Source organism: Hemitrygon akajei, chromosome 1, assembly GCF_048418815.1.
Source record: "Hemitrygon akajei chromosome 1, sHemAka1.3, whole genome shotgun sequence".
NCBI lineage: Eukaryota > Metazoa > Chordata > Chondrichthyes > Myliobatiformes > Dasyatidae > Hemitrygon > Hemitrygon akajei.
In genome coordinates this window covers 152,424,006-152,446,848 of record NC_133124.1, presented here as the reverse complement: position 1 = coordinate 152,446,848, position 22,843 = coordinate 152,424,006, and the positions used below count along the sequence as shown (strand labels likewise).

Here is a 22,843-nt window from a genome sequence, read left to right as displayed (position 1 = left end):
ATCAAAATTTTAGATGTGCTAACTCCTGAGGAAGTAGAGGCATGACTGCTTCTTCTTCGTAAGTGTACTTAAGTTCTGGACAGGTTCTCCAGAATAATAACACCTAAGAATTTAGTTGCTAATCCTCACCTCCTCTGATCCTCCGATGAGGACTAGCTCATGGACCTCTAGTTTCCTTCTCCTGAAGCTTTCTTCCTTCTTGAAGCAGATGGGTACCTCAGAATGCTGAATCAAGAGGTTAGAGGTCTCTGAACGCTCCAACCAGTCGATCACAGATTTTTCGTACCTTCTCAGCTATTCCGTCTGGGTCAGATGCTTTTTGTGGGTTCACCCTCCTGAAGGCTGCTCGTATGTTGGCCTCAGACTGAAATCATGGGATCCTTGTGAGCTGAGTGTGTTCGTGATTGTCCTTCCATGTTTTGATCATCAAAGTGTGTATAAAAAGCATTGAGGTCATCTGGAAGTGAAGCCCTGCTTCCTCCAATGTCGATTGATTTAACTTTATAAGAGGTGATAGTATTCACGTCTTGCCACAAATGTCAAGCATCCTTCATTGATTTCAGATTTGCTCCGGAATTTCCACTTTGCTCATGAGAAGACTTTCCAGAATCGTACCTGGACCTCTTATAATTTTCTTGGTTACTAGACATGAATGCCTCCTGATCTGCCTCTCAGCAGATTTCAGATCTCATGGTTCACCTGGGGATTCTAACTACGGAAGACACTGAATGATTTTGTGAGGATCATGGATGCGAATTCTCTGGGTAAATAGAATGGAAAACATTTAACCATTAGGTTTCCCAAGTTGGGGTACATGCATTCGACAAAACTGCCACATTGGAGCACCACTGAGAGTTTATCATGAAGCACACACGTCCTCTTGCCTTTTATAAATTAGCAGTTTGGTTCATTCTGTAAACCGAGAAGCCTTCAGATTTGATTGCTGTATCCTGTGTTCCTGGAGAAAGACACATATCAGTCAAGCGTAGAATAGAACTGGCTTTCATTTCCCTCTGACACAGTGATCTTGTCATCAGGTTCTCAGTTTTGTTCTTCAGCTACTGCAGGCCTCAACCTTCTGCATTACAGGCTGACTTGTAGTCTCCCTCCCCTTGCCTCATTTCTGGCCATGATGATGAAACTTTGTCCTCTTAAAGGCGCTGTACCTGTTTGGTATGTGGAGTTATTCAGACAATCGAGAGATCTGAAGATTATTGTTGATTTAAGAGTATATTGCTCAGAGGGAAGATAAGGATGTATATTGGAACACTGGAAAACGATGCTGAGAGGTAGTAGTGGAGAACAAGGAAATGGCAGATGAACTGAATAAGTATTTTACATCAGTCTTCACTGTGGAAGATACTAGCAGTTTGGTGGAAGTTCCAGGTATCAGGAGTCATGAAGTGTGTGAAGTTACCATAACTAGAGAAACTGATAACTGAAAGGTCTGAAGGTAGATAAGTCACCTGGACTAGATGGTGTACACTCCAGAGTTTTGAAAGAGGTGGCTGAAGAGGTTGTGGAGGCATTAGGAATGATCTTTCAAGAATCACTAGATTCTGGAATGATTCCGGAAGACTGGAAAATTGCAAGTGTCACTCCACTGTTCAAGAAGGGAGAGAGGCAGAAGAAGGGAAACTATAGGCCAGTTAATCTGACCTCAGTGGTGGGAAGATGTTGGAGTTGGTTATTAAGGGTGAGGTCTCAGGATGCTTGGAGGCACATGATAAAATAGGCCGTAATCAGCATGGTTTCCTCAAGGGAAAATGTTGCCTGACAAATCTGTTGGAATTCTTTGAAGAAATAACAAGCAGGATAGACAAAGGAGAATCAGTTGATATTAGAAATGTAGAAAACCTACAGCACAATACAAGCCCTTTGGCCCACAAGGTTGTGCCGAACATGTCCCTACCCTAGAAATTACTAGGCTTACCCATAGCTCTCTATTTTGCAAAGCTCCATGTACCTATCCGAAAGTCTCTTAAAAAAAACCCTATCGTATCCGCCTCCACCACCGTTGCCGGCAGCCCATTCCACGCACTCACCACTCTTTGTTTTTTTTAAAAAAAAACACTTGACCCTGACATCTCTGTACCTACTCCCCAACACCTTAAACCTGTGTCCTCTTGTGGCAACCATTTCAGCCCTGGGGGAAAAAACCTCTGACTATCCACACTGACTATCCACTCTCAACATCTTATACACCTCTATCAGGTCACCTCTCATCCTCCGTCACTCCAAGGAGAAAATTCCGGGTTCACTCAACCTATTCTCGTAAGGCATGCTCCCCAATCCAGGCAACATCCTTGTAAATCTCCTCTGTACCCTTTCTATGGCTTCCACATCCTTCCTGTAGTGAGGCGACCAAAACTGAGCACGGTACTCCAAGTGGGGTCTGACCAGGGTCCTATATAGCTGCAACATTACCTCTCAACTCCTAAATTTAATTCCACGATTGATGAAGACCAATACACCGTACGCCTTCTTAATCACCAAGTCAACCTGTGCAGCTGCTTTGAGTGTCCTATGCACTGGGACCCCAAGATCCCTCTGATCCTCCATGCTGCCAAGAGTCTTACCATTAATACTATATTCTGCCATCATATTTGACCTACCAAAATGAACCACTTCACACTGATCTGGGTTGAACTCCATCTGCCCCTTCTCAGCCCAGTATTGCATCCTGTCAATGTCCTGCTGACAGCCCTCCATACTATCCACAACACCTCCAACCTTAGTGTCATCAGCAAACATAGTAACCCATCCCTCTACTTCCTTGTTTATAAAAAAATCACATAAAAATCACGAAGAATAAGGATCCCAGAACAGATCCCTGAGGCGCTCCACTGGTGACCGACCTCCATGCAGAATATGACCTGTCTACAACCACTCTTTGCCTTCTGTGGGCAAGCCAGTTCTGGATCCACAAAGCAAGGTCCCCTTGGATCCCATGCCTCCTTACTTTCTCAATAAGCCTTGCATGGGGTACTTTATCAAATGCCTTGCAGAAATCCATATACACTACATCTACTGCTCTTCTTTCATCAATACTTTTAGTTACATCCTCAAAAAATTCAGTCAGGCTCGTAAGGCACGACCTGCCCTTGACAAAGCCATGTTGACTACTCCTAATCATATTATACCTCTCCAAATGTTCATAAATCCTGCCTCTCAGGATCTTCTCCACCAACTTACCAACCACTGAAGTAAGACTCACTGGTCCATAATTTCTTGGTCTATCTCTACTCCCTTTCTTGAATAAAGAAACAACATTCGCAACTCTCCGATCCTCTGGAACCTCTCACGTCCCTGTTGATGTTGCAAAGATCATCGCCAGAGGTTCAGCAATCTCCCTAGCCTCCTACAGAAGCCTGGGGTACATCTCATCCGGGCGCGGCGACTTATCCAACTTGATGCTTTCCAAAAGCTCCAGCACATCCTCTTTGTTAATATCTACATGCTCAAGGTTTTCAATCTGCTGCAAGTTGTCACTATTATCACCAAGAGCCTTTTCCATAGTGAATACTGAAGTAAAGTATTCATTAAGTACCTCTGCTATTTCCTCTGGTTCCATACACACTTTCTCAGTGTCACATTTTATAGGTCCTATTCTTTCACGTCTTATCCTCCTGCTCTTCACATACTTGTAGAATGCCTTGGGGTTTTCCTTAATGCTGCCCGCCGAGGCCTTCTCATGGCCCTTTCTGGCTCTCCTAATTTCCTCCTTTAGCTCCTTCCTGTTAGCCTTATAATCTTCTAGATCTCTAACATTATCTAGCTCTCTGAGCCTTTTGTAAGCTTTTCTTCTTGACTAGATTTATTACAGCCTATGTATACCACGGTTCCTGCACTCTACCATAACTTCCCTGTCTCATTGGTACGTACCTATGCACAACTTCACACAAATATTCCCTGAACATTTGCCACATTTCTTCCGTACTTTTCCTTGAACATCTGTTTCCAATTTAAGCTTCCAATTTCCTGTCTGATAGCCTCATAATTCCCCTTACTCCAATTAAACGCTTTTCTAACTTGTTTGTTCCTATTTCTTTCCAATGGTATGGTAAAGGAGATAGAATTATGATCCATATCTCCAAAATGTTCTCCCACTGAGAGATCTGACACCTGATCAGGTTCATTTCCCAATACCAAATCAAGTACAGCCTCTCCTCTTGTAGGCTTATCTACATATTGTGTCAAGAAACCTTCCTGAACACACCTAACAAACTCCACTCCATCTAAACCCCTTGCTTTTGGGAGATGCCAATGTATATATAGGAAATTAAAATCTCCCACTACGACAACTCTTATTATTACACTTTTCCAGGATCTGTTTCCCTATCTGCTTCTCGATATCCGTGTTACAACTGGGCGGCCTATAAAAACACCCAGTAAAGTTATTGACTTCTTCCTGTTCCTAATCTCCACCCACGGAGATTCCGTAGACAATCCCTACATGGCGTCCACCTTTTTTGCAGCCATTACACTATCTCTGATAAACAGTGCTACCTGTTTTGCCTCCTTCCCTGTCCCTTCTGAAACACTTAAAACCCGGCACTTGAAGTAACCATTCCTGTCCCTGAGCCATCCAAATCTCTGTAATGGCCACCACCTCATATCTCCAAGTATTGATCCATGCTCTAAGCTCATCTGCTTTGTTCACAACACTCCTTGCGTTCAAATAGATACATCTCAAACCTTCTCTATCACCTTCATATCCTCCCTCACATGCTGTCTCCTGTCTTTCTCTATTTGAGAGCTAGATGCCTCTTCCCCAGCCTCTTCAGTTTGGCACCTGAGAACATTTCTATCGCATACAAACCTTTGATTTCTGTCCACACAAGCAGTCCCTGCACAACCTTGATCCTCCTGCACCTCACTATCTGCGCTAACACTCTGGTTCCCCTCCCCCTGTAAATCTAATTTAAACCCCCAGAGCAGCACTAGCTAACCTACCCACAAGGATGTTAGTCCCCTTCCAGTTCAGGTGCAAACTGTCCGGTCGGAACAGGTCCCACCTTCCCTGGAACAAAGCCCAGTTGTCCAGAAGCATGAACCCTCCCTCCTGCACCATCTCCTTAGCCATGTATTTAGCTGCATTATCTTCCTATTTCTGGCCTCACTAGCACGTGGCATGGGTAGCAGTCCTGAGAGTGCAACCTTGGAGGTCCTGTCCTTCAACTTTGCACCTAACTCCCTAAATTCTCTTTGCAGGACCTCCTCCTCCTTCCTATCCACGTCATTGGTCCCTACATGGACCATGACATCTGGCTTCTCACCCTCCATTCTGAGAATACTGAGAACTGGATCCGAGATATCGCGGACCCTGGCACCAGGGAGGCAACAGACCATCCAAGATTCTCGATCTCACCCACAGAAACTCTTATCTGTCCCCCTAACTATCGAATCCCCTATCACTACTGCTCTCCTCTTTTCCCTCCTTCCTTTTTTGAGCTGAAGGTCCATATTGTGTACTGGGGTTTTCAGAAGGCTATTGACAAGTACCATCCGAGGCTGCTTTAAAAGCTACAAGTCCATGGTATTACCGGAAAGATTCTAATGTATACAGCTTCGCTTGATTGGCAGTAGTTTCTTGATTCTTGATTGGTCAGGGCATGAAGGGATACTGGGAGAAAGCAGGTGATTGGGGCTGAGAGGAGAATTGGATCAGCCATGATGGTGCAGCCTCGATGGTCCAAATGACCTTTTTGCTCCTATATCTTATGGTCTTATGATCTCCAGTGCCATCTTGAAATAGATAAGTGTATGTGTATGTGTTTATATGTACAGTGGCATGCAAAGGTTTGTGCACCCCGGTCAAAATTTCTGTTATGGTGAATAGTTAACTGAGTAGAAGATGAACTGATCTCCAAAAGTCATAAAGTTAAAGATGAAACATTCTTTTCAACATTTTAAGCAAGATTAGTGTATTATTTTTGTTTTGTACAATTTTAGAGTGAAAAAAAGGAAATGAGCACCATGCAAAAGTTTGGGCACCCCAAGAGATTTGAGCTCTCAGATAACTCTTACCAAAACGTCTTCAGGTAGCTGTTTCCTCAGTTCGTAATGTAATTAAAAAATGGCAGTCAACAGGAACAGTGGAGGTTAAGTTGAGGTCTGGAAGACCAAGAAAACTTTCCGAGAGAACTGCTCGTATGATTGCTAGAAAGGCAAATCAAAACCCCCCGTTTGTCTGCAAAAGACCTTCAGGAAGATTTAGCAGACTCTGGAGTGGTGGTGCACTGTTCTACTGTGCATCGACACCTGCACAAATATGACCTTCATGGAAGAGTCATCTGAATAAAACCTTTCCTGCATCCTCACCACAAAATTCAGCGTCAGAAGTTTGCAAAGGAACATCTAAACAAGCCTGATGCAGTTTGGAAACATGTCCTGTGGATGGATGAAGTTAAAATAGAACCTTTTGGCCGCAATGAGCAGAAGTATGTTTGGAGAAAAAAGGGTGCAGAATTTCATGAAAAGAACACATCAACTGTTAAGCGCGGGGTTGGATCGATCATGCTTTGGGTTTGTGTTGCAGCCAGTGGCACAGGGAACATTTCACTGGTAGAGGGAAGAATGAATTCAATGAAATACCAGCAAATTCTGGAAGCAAACATCTCACCATCTGTTTAAAAAAAAAAAGCTGAAGATGAAAAGAGGATGGCTTCTATAACAGGATAATGATCCTAAACATACCTCAAAATCCACAATGGACTACCTCAAGAGGGGCAAGCTGAAGGTTTTGCCATGGCCCTCATAGTCCCCAACCTAAACATCATCGAAAGTCTGTGGATAGACCTCAAAAGAGCAGTGCATGCAAGACGGCCTAAGAATTGCACAGAACTAGAAGCCTTTTGCAAGGAGGAATGGGCAAAAATCCCCCAAATAAGAATTGAAAGATTCTTAGCTGGCTACAGAAAGCGTTTACAAGCTGTGATACTTGCCAAAGGGGGTGTTCCTAAGTACTGTTATCTCTACATAGGTGACTGGGTTGAAGTCACTGCCTAGACCATATATGTCAAACTCAAGGCCCGCAGGCCAAATCCGGCCCGCGGTGGAATTATCTTTGGCCTGCGAGATAATATCTAATTACTATTAAAGCTGGCCCCAGTAATCGAAGCGCCTATGGCGTATGATATGGCTAATGCTGAGTTTATTCAGGTACCAGGTTTTCAGGGTTTTTAGTGTTTATTCGGCAGTCTTGCTCGGCAGTCTTCTTCATAAGAAATGGAATTTGTAAAGTGAAACACTTTGTAGTTATAGCAGAGACTGAGACACATGAGAGCAGGCTGAAAAAACGGAGGCAACGAAAGCTGCGTTCGCATGCGTCCGACTGATCCGGCCCGCATGAAGCTGCATTTTGCTCAATCCGGCCCGTGACCTAAAATGAGTTTGACACCCCTGGCCTAGACTGACTGACTGCCAGTCACCCCTTGACTTCAATGTTGGTGAGATTGTTTGTCCTAGAAGAACGCCCAGGGTGGAGGAGAGATGTTTATGCTCACTTCTGGTATGAGATGCAAATATTAAATGGTTCTTTAATATGATAAGATAAACTCTTGACCTTATAATGTACCTTATTATGATCTTGCACTTTCTCGTTGACCTGCAGTACACTTTCTCTGTAATTGTCCTTGAAAGTGAGTCAGAAGGTGAAGAAGGTTGTGGAATCAGTTCAGAGTTGAGGTGAGTGAAGTTATTTACGCTAGTTCAGTAGTCTGCTGGTTGTAGAATAATAACACTTCCTGTGCCTGGTGGTGTGCGACTCTAGGCTCCTGTAATGTGCTGCTAAAATTTTGAAAGTAGAGCCATTTTGTGAGTTCAGTTATGTGTAATTGAAAGATGCTTTTTTTCCTCCCCCCCCCACCCCCAAAAAATAGTCAAGTTAGAAGCAATTGCAATTTTCATTTTAGTAAAGTGCACAATATGTGAAAATAGAAATGCTACAATTTTGTATTTTGGGGGTTTTCTTGCTTCCTCTTGTACTTGGTGAGCTTCCTTATTTTTGCAAGACCAAGATTTGCAGTGAGGTCACTTTTATATAAATGAGGAAGTTGAGTGCTTCAAACCAGCTTCCACTCTGTGCTACAGTAGCCGTGTTTGCACAGTTTTCTTTGATTGTCGCAGAAATAATTGGTACAATTTGACAGTTTTTGTCAGTGCTGAATTTCGATTTCCAATTTCAGGTTAGTAAAATATTATGAAACTTATGCTATTTAATACCGCTTGAGAATTGCAAATTTTCTATTTTGCATTGTTATCATTTGTAATCATTTAGTTGAACTAGTTGATTTGGGTCTGTACGTTTAATTGTTGATCTGGTTAAGATTGATTACTGTACTCTTAATTTACATGGGAGAGTTAATAGTATTTGTAAACCAATATCAAGCAGAGAATTGATCAGATTTTATAATCAAGAACAATCTCTTGTAATTCAGTTTGTTTTAAGACTCTGTTGCTTTTTTATTGTATCAGAAAATGTGATGTTTTGTGCTTCCTTACTTCTACTAAATCATGGTTTCCTGATCAGCCCAATTCTCTCATTGTACTGCATCAATTTTTTCAGCAATTCAGTTGACTTGCTGTGATATTACTATTTTAAAAAAAACCTGACTTTGACCTATTTTCTATTGGATTAAACATTTATATAGAGAAATGTAATTGTCACCGTTAAGCCTGAGTGAAGTAAATCACATATAGTAAATCAGCATAAAATGTAAATACAAATAAACATATATGCTCGTATTAAGTTTAAATTCATAAGCCTTTCATCTTTGATCAAAACTCCATGTTAACCCTTCCCTACCTTCAATACTGATTTAATTTTATAAGATTTATATGAGTCGATACTATTTTCAGAGCATGCTCAATGCAAACATTATCTTCAACTGGCAGTAGATATTTTAAATCTTGTGTCAGGCTGTGTTACTTTCAACAAAAAAATAAAGTCGTAAATTATAAAGTTCCATGTCAGTTTTGAAAAAAATTTCAGAATTACAGATTTTTATTCATTGAAAAGTGGGAAAGTTTAGACCTTAGTATGCTAAGTTATATCTTCAGTGTCTGGTATTTCATTTGATTGAGAATATATCTTGAGAAGTAGGAAGCATGATTGGACGAAGAGGGCAATGGAGAGGAGAGAGGAAGTTAAGGGATAAGTAAAGAGGACTGAAATATTGTAGCAGTTTGTGAGACAAAACTTATGTAGATGTTGCTTTCTGAACCACACCAAAGAAAATTTCTTTTGCATTCAAAGTTTTATTTTAAATTTAACATGTTGTTGGGATTATAACGCTCTACTGTGAAATCTTTACAGTGTTTAAGTTCTAAGTGCAGCATTATTCAATCTTAAGAAGAAATTTCTCTCAAGGATCTCAAAAAGTACTCACTTCTGGTGATCAGAAGTTTTTAGTAATACAGAGCAGTAAATTCAATTTATTTTGCAATGGTAATAATAAACAATGCAGCTTCTATTTTTATTCCATTTTAGTTTTTTCTTAAATCAATAGCTTTGAACAAGAAGATGTGGCAAATTCAGTGTATTCTGGTTAATTGGGACATATCGGGACCAGTACATTTTGACCCAATTAAGTGGCTTCCCCAATTAGCTGGTTTAATGGAAATAGTTAAAAAGATATAAAAGAAAGTCAATCTACCTTTACAAATTATGTACGTATTTAAATGAACATCTGAATAAATTAGAACACCGCCAATGGTACTACAGTACTATAAAACTGTATTAGCTCCTAATAGTTATTGATGGAGGAATTAATCCAGTGTATGCTATTGTGTTCTTTTGATCTGTAAATGAACAAAATCAGTGTAGACATCTAGTGTAGGTAGTGGACTGCCTCATTCAATCCTTTTGACGATTGCATCCTCCAAAACTTTCATTGTAACATTGTATCGACAAGATGATTGTCAATACCTTCAAATTCTTCATTGTGTATTCAACTACCTGAAGTAGTGAAATTGTTTCATTTTTCACTCTCTGGCTTTTCTGGTATCTCCAAGCCTGAATGCCTGAAATTACAGAGCAAAACAGTTCTGAACAGTCTTGCTGCTTACTGTTTATTTCTCATCAGTTATCAGTGACAATGACAAAAATCATTGCTTTTTGAACTCAGATACACACAACTGACGAAGGGTCTCGGCCCAAAACGTTGGCTGCTCATTTCAACGGATGCTGCCCGATCTGCTGAGTTCATCCAGCTTGTTTGTACGTGCTATTTAAAAACTGTTCTGAGCATGGTGTAGTGTCTAACAGCCATGTATGTGCACATAACTGATGCTAGTTAGAAACTGCTTGGCACTATTCTCCTTCCCTAATTAAGTAGCATAGTGTTCCAATAAAAGAAAGGAATCCTGGCTATTTTCTCGATTAGTTTTTGTTCTTTAAGAGTTATTCCAAATAAGTAGCTACCCATTTAACTAATGGTCCAAATAAGTGGAATGAACTGTACGTACATTTAAAAAAATAGAAGTTAACTTGTTTGTCAACTATATACAGTTGTTATAGTTATATAGATATAACTTGACAAGGTTCCACACAGTAGGCTTACTCAGAAAGTCAGAAGGCATGGGATCCAGGGAAGTTTGGCCAGGTGTATTCAGAATTGGCTTGCCTGCAGAAGGCAGAGGGTCATGGTGGAGGGAGTACATTCGGATTGGAGAGTTGTGACTAGTGGTGTCCCACAAGAATCTGTTCTGGGACCTCTACTTTTCGTGATTTTTATTAACGACCTGGATGTGGGGGTAGAAGGGTGGGTTGGCAAGTTTGCAGACGACACAAAGGTTGGTGGTGTTGTGGATAGTGTAGAGGATTGTTGAAGATTGCAGAGAGACATTGATAGGATGCAGAAGTGGGCTGAGAAGTGGCAGATGGAGTTCAACCCAGAGAAGTGTGAGGTGGTACACTTTGGAAGGACAAACTCCAAGGCAGAGTACAAAGTAAATGGCAGGATACTTGGTAGTGTGGAGGAGCAGAGGGATCTGGGGGTACATGTCCACAGATCCCTGAAAGTTGCCTCACAGGTAGATAGGGTAGTTAAGAAAGCTTATGCAGTGTTAGCTTTCATAAGTTGAGGGATAGAGTTTAAGAGACATGATGTAATGATGCAGCGCTATAAAACTCTGGTTAGGCCACACTTGGAGTACCGTGTCCAGTATTGGAAAGGGTACAGAGGAGATTTACCAGGATGCTGCCTGGTTTAGAGAGTATGGATTATGATCAGAGATTAACTGAGCTAGAACTTTACTCTTTGGAGAGAAGGAGGATGAGAGGAGACATGATAGAGGTGTACAAGACATTAAGAGGAATAGACAGAGTGGACAGCCAGCACTTCTTCCCCAGGGCACCACTGCTCAGTACAAGAGGACATGGCTTTAAGGTAAGGGGAGGGAAGTTCAAGGGGGATATTAGAGGAAGGTTTTTTATTCAGAGAGTGGTTGGTGCGTGGAATGCACTGCCTGAGTCGGTGGTGGAGGTAGATATACTAGTGAAGTTTAAGAGACTACTAGACAGATATATGGAGGAATTTAAGGTTGGGGGTTATATGGGAAGCAGGGTTTGAGGGTCGGCACAACATTGTGGGCCGAAGGGCCTGTAATGTGCTGTACTATTCTATGTTCTATATATTAAATGTAATTCTGAAGCTGTGTGATCACATGTTATCAGATAGATTGAAACTTTGTAGCTTTTAATTTTACTGGTAGAGATGATATGTAATATTCAAAATGACATTGCCATGTATTTCCATGAATGGCTTGGACTTAACATCCAAGTAATGTCCAAGCATTTATTATTGCCCAGCTGATTTTTTTTTAAAAATTGTGAGTTTCAGCATAATGATAGCTTGCACATGATTATAAAATACACTAGACATCTGACCTTTAATTGAATTGTCACTTATGGTATATTGCACAGCAATGCTGATGAAAGAAGACATGGCCGAGTTGAATCTCCCTCTCTCCTAAGCAGAGTAGTGACAGACATTTTTCAGGATGGCCTATTCCCAAAGAAATATAATAAGTCACCATCCACAAAATCCTCATTAGAGTTGATTTTGATATTGCAAATATTCATTGAAAATCTTGTTGCTGAAATTATTGTTCAATCAGAGATTTGGTTATGCAGTTGTACTCAACTAGCAATTGTGCAATTTAAAAAATTTATACCAAACTGCATGTTGCTGGCATCAAAAGTAATTCAACAATACTATAAAGAGTTAAATGGAAAAAATATGCCCATGTTCAACACTGAACATTGAGTCAAATGTACACCCAGTGGCCAGTTTAGCCCTGTACCTAAGAAAGTGGCCACTGAGTGTATGTTTGTGGTCTTACACTGGTGTAGCCCATCCACCTTAAGGTTCAATGTGTTGTGCAGTCAGAGATGCTCTTCTGCACACTGTTGTTGTAAGGCATGGTTATTTGAATTACTGTCACCTTCCTGTCAGCTTGAACTAGTTTGACCATTCTCCTCTGACCTCTCTCAAGGCATTTTCGCCCACAGAACTGCTGCTCACAGGATGTTTATTGTTTGTCACACCATTTTCTGTACACTCTAGAGACTGCTGTGTATGAAAATCCCAAGAGTTTGAAATAAACCACCCCTTCTGGCACTAACAATCATTCACAGTCAAAGTCACTTAGATCATATTTCTTCCCCATTCTAATGTTTGATCTGAACAACAACTGAACCTTTTGACCATGTCTGCATGCTTTTGTGCATTGAGTTGCTGCCACGTCTGATTATATCTGATTAGATATTTGCATTAGTAAGCAAGTGCACAGGTGTACCTAATAACATGGCTTCTAGTGTGTATCTGGAGAACGTGATAAATAGTTTGAGGATTAGGATAGATTTTCAAATCATAATAAGTTCCAGAATATAGGGAGAAAATCCTCGATGTGTGGCCATGTAATTTAAGGCACTGGAGGGTTAGGGGAAGGAAAAAAGTAATTGGTCTCATGTCATTTTGGCGTGGGTAGGAGGGTGCGTTTTGCTTTTGAATTTTCTCCCCTTCCACCCATTGCATGACTGTACATTTCCCGACATTGTTTCCACCTGCCACTTCTTTGCTGGGTCTGTCTGAGTCCTGTAGCCTCTCTGCTTCCTCAACACTACATGCCTCTTCACCTATTCTGTATCATCCGCAAACCTTGCCACAAAGCCAATAATTTCATCATCCAAATCATTGACATATAACATCCCAACACTAGTCACTGATAGCTAATCAGAAAAGGATCCCTTTATTCCCACTCTTTACCTCCTGCCAATCAGCTAATGCTCTATCCATGCTAGAGCATTAATACCATGATACCTTGGGCTCTTATCTTGTTTAGCAGTCTCATGTGCGGCAGCTTGTCAAAGGCCTTCTGAAAACTGAAGTACACAACATACACTGATTTTCCTTTGTCTAACCTGCTTGTTATTTCTTCAAAGAATTGCAACAGATTTGTCAGGCAAGAATTTCCTTAAGGGGGCATGGTGAGGAAAAAGTTCTTTTGAAGACCCTGACCTGGAATTTCACACTGAGTAAGGTTCTTTGGGACCCGCTGTACGGGTTTCACGACTGGCCATTATTCGGCACACCAAAGGTGTGACCGAAGAGGTTTGCTCGCCTTTGGAGGACTGAGATTTTGTGGCTCTGAAGACGGGGATCGGAGGTCAGTGTTCAGGCAGGAGATCGGTGTATTGTGGGAATCGGAAGATCTAAGGCTGTGTGTCTGGAGACCTGACATCTTTGGGCACAGAGCTCGGAAAAAGCGATGCAACGGACTTGTGTAAACCAACGAGTTGATTGTTATGTCTGCCCACTCACTGTGAAACGAAGACACCACTTCCTCCCTTATTAGGGAGAGAGAGCCAGTGGTATGTCGAATACTGGGTCAACGAGGAGTCTTTGGTGTACTGTAGTCTGTGTCTTTGCTATTGCTTTGCGCATACTTGAGTGCTCGGTGGTGGGTGCCGATTTTTTTTGCTGGTGGGGGGAGGGGTGATCATTGTTGCTGCTTATGCCAGGAGGGAGGGGAGCTGGCGGGGACTTTGGGGTTCAAACATTTAACTGTCATTTATTCTTTGTTTTTTGTGGATGGTTGTGAAGAAAAAGCATTTCATGATATACAATGGCATGCAAAAGTTTGGGCACCCCGGTCAAAATTTCTGTTACTGTGAATAGTTAACTGAGTAGAAGGTGAACTGATCTCCAAAAGTCATAAAGTTAAAGATGAAACATTCTTTTAAGCAAGATTAGTTGTATTATTTTTGTTTTGTACAATTTTAGAGTGGGGAAAAAAAGGAAAGGAGCATCATGCAAAAGTTTGGGCACCCCAAGAGATTTGAGCTCTCAGATAACTTTTACCAAGGTCTCAGACCTTAATTAGCTTGTTAGGGCTATTGTTTGTTCACAGTCATCATTAGGAAAGGCCAGGTTATGTAAATTTAAAATTTGGTAGGTCAAATATGATAGCAGAATGTAGTATTGTTGGTAGGACTCTTGGCAGTGTGGAGGATCAGAGGGATCTTGGGGTCCGAGTCCATGGGACACTCAAAGCAGCTGCGCAGGTTGACTGTGGTTGGGAGGGCGTATGGTGTATTGGCCTTCATCAACCGTGGAATTGAATTTAGGAGTTGAGAGGTAATGTTGCAGCTATATAGGACCCTGGTCAGACCCCACTTGGAGTACTGTGCTCAGTTCTGGTTGCCTCACCACAGGAAGGATGTGGAAACCATAGAAAGGGTGCGGAGGAGATTTACAAGGATGTTGCCTGGATTGAGGAGCATGCCTTATGAGAATAGGTTGAGTGAACTCGGCCTTTTCTCCTTGGAGTGACGGAGGATGAGGGTTAGGTGTATAAGATGATGAGAGGCATTGATCGCGTGAATCGTTAGAGGCTTTTTCCCAGGGCCGAAATGGTTGCCACAAGAGGGCACAGGTTTAAGGTGCTTGGGAGTATGTACAGAGGAGATGTCAGGGGTAAGTTTTTTACTCAGAGAGTGGTGAGTGCGAGGAATGGGCTGCTGGTAATGGTGGTGGAGGCGGATACGAAAGGGTCTTTTAAGAGACTTTTGGATAAGTACATAGAGCTTTGAAAAGTAGAGAGCTATGGGTAAGCCTAGTAATTTCTAAGGTAGGGACATGTTCGGCACAACTTTGTGGGCTGAAGGGCCTGTATTGTGCTGTAGGTTTTCTATGTTTCTATGAAACCATGCTGACTTTGGCCTCTTTTATCATGTGCTATCATGTACCTTGGTTAGAATTCAAGAAAGGAGTCTTCATGAGTTGGAATTGTTGTGAATGGCATCATTAATTTATTGGTTCTTGTGGTCGTCCATAAATTTTGAATGCATTGATGAAGGTACAGTTGCTCTAGCTTCTAATGTAGGGAAGTTAAAGGGTTAATTATTTGCAGAGTATTTCAGTTAATTTAGACTTCTCAAATGTGTCCATGGCATAAAACATAAATACAGATATGTCTTGTACCTAATAAAGTGTCCACTGAGTGTACGTTCATGATCTTCTGCTATTTTAACCTATCCACTTCAAGGTTTGATGAGTTGTGCATTCAGAGGTGCTCTTCTGTACACCACTGACGTGTGGTTACTGTTGCCTTCCTATCAGCTTGAACAAGTCTGGCTATTCTGGTCAACGCTAGAGATTGTTACGCTTGAAAATGCCATGAGATCAGCTGTTTCTCAGATGCTCCAATCACCCCGTCTGGCACCAGCAATCATTCCACAGTCAGTTACTTGGGTCACAGTTCTTTCCCATTCTGATGTTTGGTCTGAAAAACAACAAACTCTTGACTATGCATGTTTTTATGCATTGTGTTACTATCACACAATTAACTAATTAGATATTTGCTTTAATGAGCAGGTGTCCCTAATAAGGTGGCCACTGAGTGTATATGCCTCATGTAGTTTTGCTAGTTTTTGGATGACACTTTTGTGTTTTTCTGTTTTACTTTGTTCATCTGACCTCACTTGTACCTTACAAGATGAAACAGGGACATATTATGTGAGTGATGCTTTTGACCTACCCACAGTTCTTGTGGTACAGTGATGACTCATAATAGGCTTAAAACTTTTAAGGATTTTTGATTGGAGGATTTCAAAAAAACTTGCAAGGTTTTTTTTTTAACTCATGAAACATGAGTTTATTGTTTGTTTATTTTCTCTACATAGCGCTTGTAGTATGATGATAAAGTGGCAGTGTTTTTCTTCAATGATTTTGTTTCTGCTCAATCATTAGCTCGAGGAGCAAGCTATATAATGAAATGGCATTTAGTGTTCTGCACAATAAAATTATAAAATGTTTAACTATATCCAGTTAAATATTTAACTGATATCCTATATAGATAAGATTAAGATCCCTTGTTACAATTTGTGAGTCAGTCTTTAAAGTTTTAAGTTTTAACTTCCATGGAATGGTGAAAATAGATTATTTTCAGTTAGTCTCATTATAACTTTAAGAAAATAGTACCAAAGTATCCAAATAAATTTTCAAGTTTAGGTAAGGAAGAGAGCTGGTCTCAGTGGGAGTGGTTCCTAAAAATGCTACATTTTTGCACCCATTTACTCTTAAGTTTGAACAGGGAAAATAAACCAAGATGCCTGCTGTTGCCTCGGAGCTCTCAACCTTTAGTTGTGGATTAAATTGGACTTGGTTGTGATATGATTTTGTGGCCTGTTGATATTTGCTCTTTTGATTTTAAATGAAAACTAGACAACGGGGTAACCCTTTGGGGCACCCTTTGAGAGAAGGGTAGTGAAGTCTGATGTGACCAGAATGAACATTAAATTTTCCTGAATGCTTTTGGTATCACTTTGCTTTGGAAATTGAAGAAAACCTCAGTTTATTAAATAAGAACGACGCATAGCAAGACAAATATAGCTGGCTCCTCATTTAACGAAGGACATTTTTGACGGCATCATTTCGGGTTGATCTGCTACTCTTGTGTCTCTCGTTGTCATTCTGGAGACGTGCAGTCCTTTCACCCGCCGTCTCTTCATCTCTTCTGCTGTTTGTTGTTTGTATCTGATCCTGGAGACGTGCATTTCTCTGCTCCTTTGTCTCTTCCTCTCTCCTCCTCCTGTGCCTGTTTTTTGTCATTCTGGAGATGTGCAGCCCTTTCATCCCCTGTCTCTTTTTCTCTCATCTTTTTTGCCCTGACTCTTTGATCCTGGAGTCTTGCAGCCCTGACCTCATCCGATTCTTGTTCTTTCCCTCTCCTTTCTGCTTCCCAACGACGTTTGGCATCATCTCTTGACCATAATGTCCCCCTTCTCTTTCCACGTGGCATAATTAGGCTGACCATATTTTTTTTACCCTAATGCTGGATAGAAGATACAAAGCAGTAACACCAAAGCCTCCAGGATGCTGATTATCCTTGATGATGTGGTTGGCACTCTCCTAAATGGATGTGATATAGTCACCACTGTCCTTTGACTGCAGCAAAGGGTTTGATGGGTGTCTCGAAGTACGTCATTACAATAAGATTTAATTATCTCTTACTGATGGGTGGCAGTTAGATCTGTCCCAATCCTGCGCATGCTGATGGTGTTTAGCAGAATGTGACCACTCGAAATAGAGCTGCTCTGCCCTTTTGCTCCGGTTGTTGTCGCTGCTGTGAGCATCGTAAGGCGCTGCTGAGGTTGGCCGTGCGCATGCGTCGTGGTGTCGCGTCACAGTATCCATCATGGCTGACATTGGCGCTCAGGTGAAAGCGGGGCTGTTGATTTTGGTGAGTGAGCAATTTTATATGAATATATAACCCTGAACTTTACCTGCATTCTGTAAGTTAGTGCATTTTATAGACAATAGAGAATAGGTGCAGAAGTAGACCATTTGGCCCTTCGAGCCTGCACCACCATTTTAAGTCGATTTAGCCAAAAATAGTGCCGCTGTAATGCACCGTTTGCACTAATTGGAGGTCACAAACAGACAAACAGAGCATGAGAGATTTAGTAGTATATAGATTGCTATGAATTGCACGCTACTGGTTCACCTAATCTGCTGTGGAATATATGCCAATAAGGAGATAAACCCTTGAAAGAAAATCTGAAGGGTTTCTGTGAGATGTGCGCACGCGTGTGCACATCATGCATGTGTGCGTATAGATGGAAATATATATGTGAGCGTATATATGTATGTACATGTGTGTGTATATATACAAGTGTATGTGTGTGTGTATATGTGTGTGTGTGTATGTATGTATACAGTGACATGCAAAAGTTTGGACACCCCTGGTCAAAATTTCTGTTACTGTGAATAGCTAAGCGAGTAAAGATGAAATGATTTCCAAAATGCATAAAGTTTAAAGATGACACATCCCTTTAATATTTTAAACAAGAAAACATTTTTATTTCCATATTTTACAGTTTCAAAATAACAAAAAAACGAGAAAGGCCCGAAGCAAAAGTTTAGGCATCCTGCATGGCAGTGCTTAGTAACACCCCCTTTGGCAAGTATCTCAGCTTATAAATGCTTTTTCTAGCTATCTAAGAGTCTTTCAATTCTTGTTTGGGGGATTTTTGCCCATTCTTCCTTGCAAAAGACTTCTAGTTCTGTTCATTATCCTGTTGTAGAAGCTATCCTCTTTTCATCTACGGCGTTTTTACAGACGGCGTGATGTTTGCTTCCAGAATTTGCTGGTATTTAATTGATTTCATTCTTCCCTCTACCAGCAAATGTTTCCCGTGCCACTGGCTGCAACACAAGCCCAAAGCATGATTGATCCACCCCCGTGCTTAACAGTTGGAGAGGTGTTCGTTTCATGAAATTCTGCACCCTTTTTTCTCCAAACTTACCTTTGCTCATTGCGGCCAAAATTCAGCATCAGAAGTTTGCAAAGGAACATGTAAACAAGCCTGATGTGGAAATGAGTCTTGTGGAATGAAGTTAAAATAGAACTTTTTGGCCACAATGAGGAAAGGTATGTTTGGAGAAAAAAGGGTGCAGAGTTTCATGAAAAGAAGACCTCTCCATCTGTAAAGCACCGGGTTGGATCGATCATACTTTGGGCTTGTGTTGCAGCCAGTGGCACAGGGAACATTTCACTGGTAGAGGGAAAAATGAATTCAATGAAATACTAGCAAATTCTGGAAGCAGACATGACACCGACTGTAAAAAAAAAAAGCTGAAGATGAAAAGAGGATGGCTTCTACAACAGGATAATGATCCTAATCACGCCTCAAAATCCACAATGGACTACCCCAAGAGGCACAAGCTGAAGGTTTTGCCATGGCCCTCACAGTCCCTCGACCTAAAGATCATCGGGAATCTGTGGACAGAGCTCAAAAGAGCTGAGCATTCAAGACGGCCCAAGAATCTCACAGAACTTAGAAGCCTTTTGCAAGGAAGAATGAGCGAAAATCCTCCAAACAAGAATTGACTCTTTAGTGGCTAGAAAAAGCATTTACAAGCTTTGATACTTGCCAAAGGGGGTGTTACTAAGATTTGACCATGCAGGATGCCGAAACTTTTGCTTCGGACGCTTTTCCTTTTTTGTTATTTTGAAACTGTAAAAGATGGAAATATAAAAGTAATCTTGCTTTAAAATATTAAAGTAATGTGTCATCTTTAACTTTATGCCTTTTGGAAATCAGGTCATCTTTTACTCACTTAGCTATTCACAGTAACAAACATTTTGACCAGGGGTGCCCAAACTTTTGCATGCCACTGTGTGTGTGTGTTGTGTGAGTGTGTGTGTGTGTGTGTGTATCTGTTTGTGTGTGTTTGTATGTTTGTGTATGTGTCTATGAATATGTGTGTGTGTGTGTGTCTGTGTGTTTTTATATGTGTGTGTTTATATAAATGCTTCAAGGATTAACTTTAGTTTTTAAATGGTGCAGGTTTCAGCTACTGCCTAGAAAGTTCGTTGAAAAGTCAGTGTCAGTGTTGAAAATTCTTTCATTTTTCTAACTGGTATATTTTTTTCATTTCTATTTTCAAAAGTTAATTCTTCCATTCATGTAATAGATTGATGTGGAACATGGTCATTCTGATGGTAGCTTCACTAGTATGCTAAATTTTCAGATCTTTGGCCTTTCTAAATGGTGAAATGTGCTGGGAGTCCTTGAAAATACTGCATTCATGTTACACATCAATCTAATGAAGGGAAAGACTTCATCCTGAAAGTAGCCGGGGTTGGCTTTAGCTTCTCAGCCTGTAAGTAAGTAGTGTTAATGAACAAAAAATGAAAGCTCTTTTATATTCTGCTGGACAATTTGAATTTTTAGCAAAGCAACGTTTATGTTCAGTTCTTTTTAATATTCATGCTGAGGAACTAGTCTTCATAGAACCATAGAAAATTGCAGTACAGAAAAAAGGCCCTTCTGCCCATCTAGTCCATGCTGAACCATCTGAACTGTCCAGTCTCATCAAGCTGCACCCACACCTCAGCCCTCCATACCCTTCCTATCCATGTACTTATCCAAACTTCTCTTAAATGTTGAGATTGAAATCGCATCCAATGACAGCTTATTCCACACACTGGGTGAAGAATTTTCCTCTATGTTCCCCTTAAATGTTTCACCTTTCATCCTACCTCAGTGGAAAAGGCCTGCTTGCGTTTACCCTAACTACACCCTTCATAATTTTTTTAAACCTCAATCAAAACTCCCCTCAATCTTCTACATTCTAGGGAATAAAGTTCTAACCTATTTGTTCTTTACCGATCCCTGCGGCACTCCATTAGTCACAGGCTTCCAGTCACAGTGGCAACCATCTACTACCACTCTCTGGCTTCTCATGCAAAGGTCCTTCAATCCCAGCAACATTCTTGTAAATTTTCTCTGTACTCTTTCAATCTTATTTACATCTTTTCTGTAGGTAGGTGACCAAAACTGAACACAATACTCCAAATTAGGATCCAATGTCTTATTCATATTTAACATAATATCCCAACACCTGAATTCAGTTCTTTGATCTATGAAGGTCAATGTGCCAAAAGCTTTCTCTATGACCCTATCTACCTATGATGCTGCTTTCAGTGAATTATGGATCTGTATTCCCAGACCCCTTTATTCTACTACTCTACCGTTCACTATGTAAGACCTACCCTGGTTGCTCCTCCCAAAGTTCAACACCTCACATTTATGTGCATTAAATTCCGTCTCCCATTTTTATGGCTGGTCCAGGTCATGCTTCAAACTTTGATAGTCTTTCTTGCTGTCCACAAAACCCCTGGTCTGGTATTACCAGCAAATTTGCTGATCCAGTTAACACATTATCATCCAGGTTGTAGATGTAGCTAACAAACAACAATGGACCCAGCACCAATCCCTGTGGCACTCCACTAGTCATAGGCTTCCAGTCAGAGAGGCAACCATCTATTATCACTCCCTGGCTTCTCCCCACAAAGCCAGTGTCTAATGCAGTTTACTAATTTGTTTTGAATGCCGAGCAACTGAACTTTCTTGTCCAACTTTACATGTGGGGCCTTGCTGATGTCCATGTAACAAACATCCACTGCCTTGTCTTCATCAACTTTCCTGGTAACTTCCTTGAAAAACTCTATAAGATTGATTAGACATGACCTACCATGCACAAAACCATGCTGACTATTCCTAATCAGTCCCTGTTTATCCAAATACTCATATATCCAGTCCCTTAGAATACCTTCCAGTAACTTTCGCACTACTGATATCAGGCTCTCCCCAGCCTAAAATTTCCTGTTTTATTCTTAGAGCCTTTCTTAAATGGCGGAACAATATTAGCTATCTGCCAATTCTCTGGTATTTTACCTGTCGCTAAAGATGATTTAAATATCTCTGCTAGGGCCCTGGTCTGAGGGAACACATTTTCAGGTCCTGGGGATTTGTCCTCCCTAATTTGCCTCAAGACAGTAAACACATCCTCCCTTGTAATCTTTATATGGTCCATGACCTTGCTGCCGCTGTAGGCATATATAAGCTTTGTACTCTCAAAATTTCACTTTTAAAGGCTCCCATTTCCCAAGAACATTTTGTCAGAAAGCAGTCTGTCCCCATCTAAAATGCTGGAGGAATTGAGACCCTTTGGCAGTACGTTGATTGTACTTTTTTCCCATAGATGCTGCCTGGCCTGCTGAGTTCACCTCATAAAGCCTCACTGGTAAGTTGTTCGGTTTGTCCTGGCTGAGAACTGCCGTGACAATTTCCCTGGGTCGTAATGGCACCCCTCCCACTCTAAAACAATGGAACCCTGGAACACTGAGCTGTCAGTCCTGTCCTTCCTGCAACCAAGTCTCACAAATGGCTACAATATCATAATTCCATGTGTTGATCCATGCCCTGAGTTCATCTGCTTTTTCGATGATACTTGCATTGAAACATACACAACTCAGAACATAGTTCCTCCATGTTCAACTTTTTGATTCCTGACTTCTTTGTCTTAGTCTCAAGAATATCTGTCTTCACAACCACTCCACTATCTGTTCCAGCACTCTGGTATCCATCCTCCTACAATTCTAGTTTAAACCTCTTCCCCATCCCCCCTCTGCTGTGCAGTACTGGAAAATCTTCCTGCTAGGATATTAGTCTCCCTCTAGGTTATGTGAAAACTGTCCCCTCTGTACAGGTCCCACCTTCCCTGGAGCAGAGCCCAATGATCCAAAAATCTGAAGACCTCCTTTCTACACCAATTCCTTGGCCATCTGTTAAACTGTATGATTTTCCTATTTCTAGTCTCACTAGCATGTGGCATGGGTAGCAATCCTGCGATCACAACTCTGGATGTCCTGTCTTTAACTTGACACCTAACTTCCTGAACTCAGCATGCAGAACCTAGTCCCTCTTCCTACCTATGTCATTGGTACCTATATGCACCACAACCTCTGGCTGCTCAGCCATCCA

General features: G+C 41.2%; 1 protein-coding gene across 12 annotated transcripts in view; it reads left to right on the top strand.

Annotated features, from left to right (window-relative positions):
- fam49bb (family with sequence similarity 49 member Bb) overlaps positions 1 to 22,843 on the top strand; it is a 208,726-nt gene that overhangs the window by 39,435 nt on the left and 146,448 nt on the right. For 5 of the 12 annotated variants that reach the window (XM_073052946.1, XM_073052923.1, XM_073052892.1 and 2 more), the window contains exon 2: positions 7,616 to 7,689. The exons of 5 other annotated variants lie outside the window; for them this stretch is intronic. The gene's annotated coding sequence lies outside the window, so the exon portion shown is untranslated. Of the gene's footprint in view, positions 1 to 7,615; positions 7,690 to 8,078; positions 8,190 to 22,083; positions 22,104 to 22,843 lie in introns of those variants that run through there. 2 more of the 12 variants (XM_073052901.1, XM_073052914.1) reach the window with 2 other exon arrangements.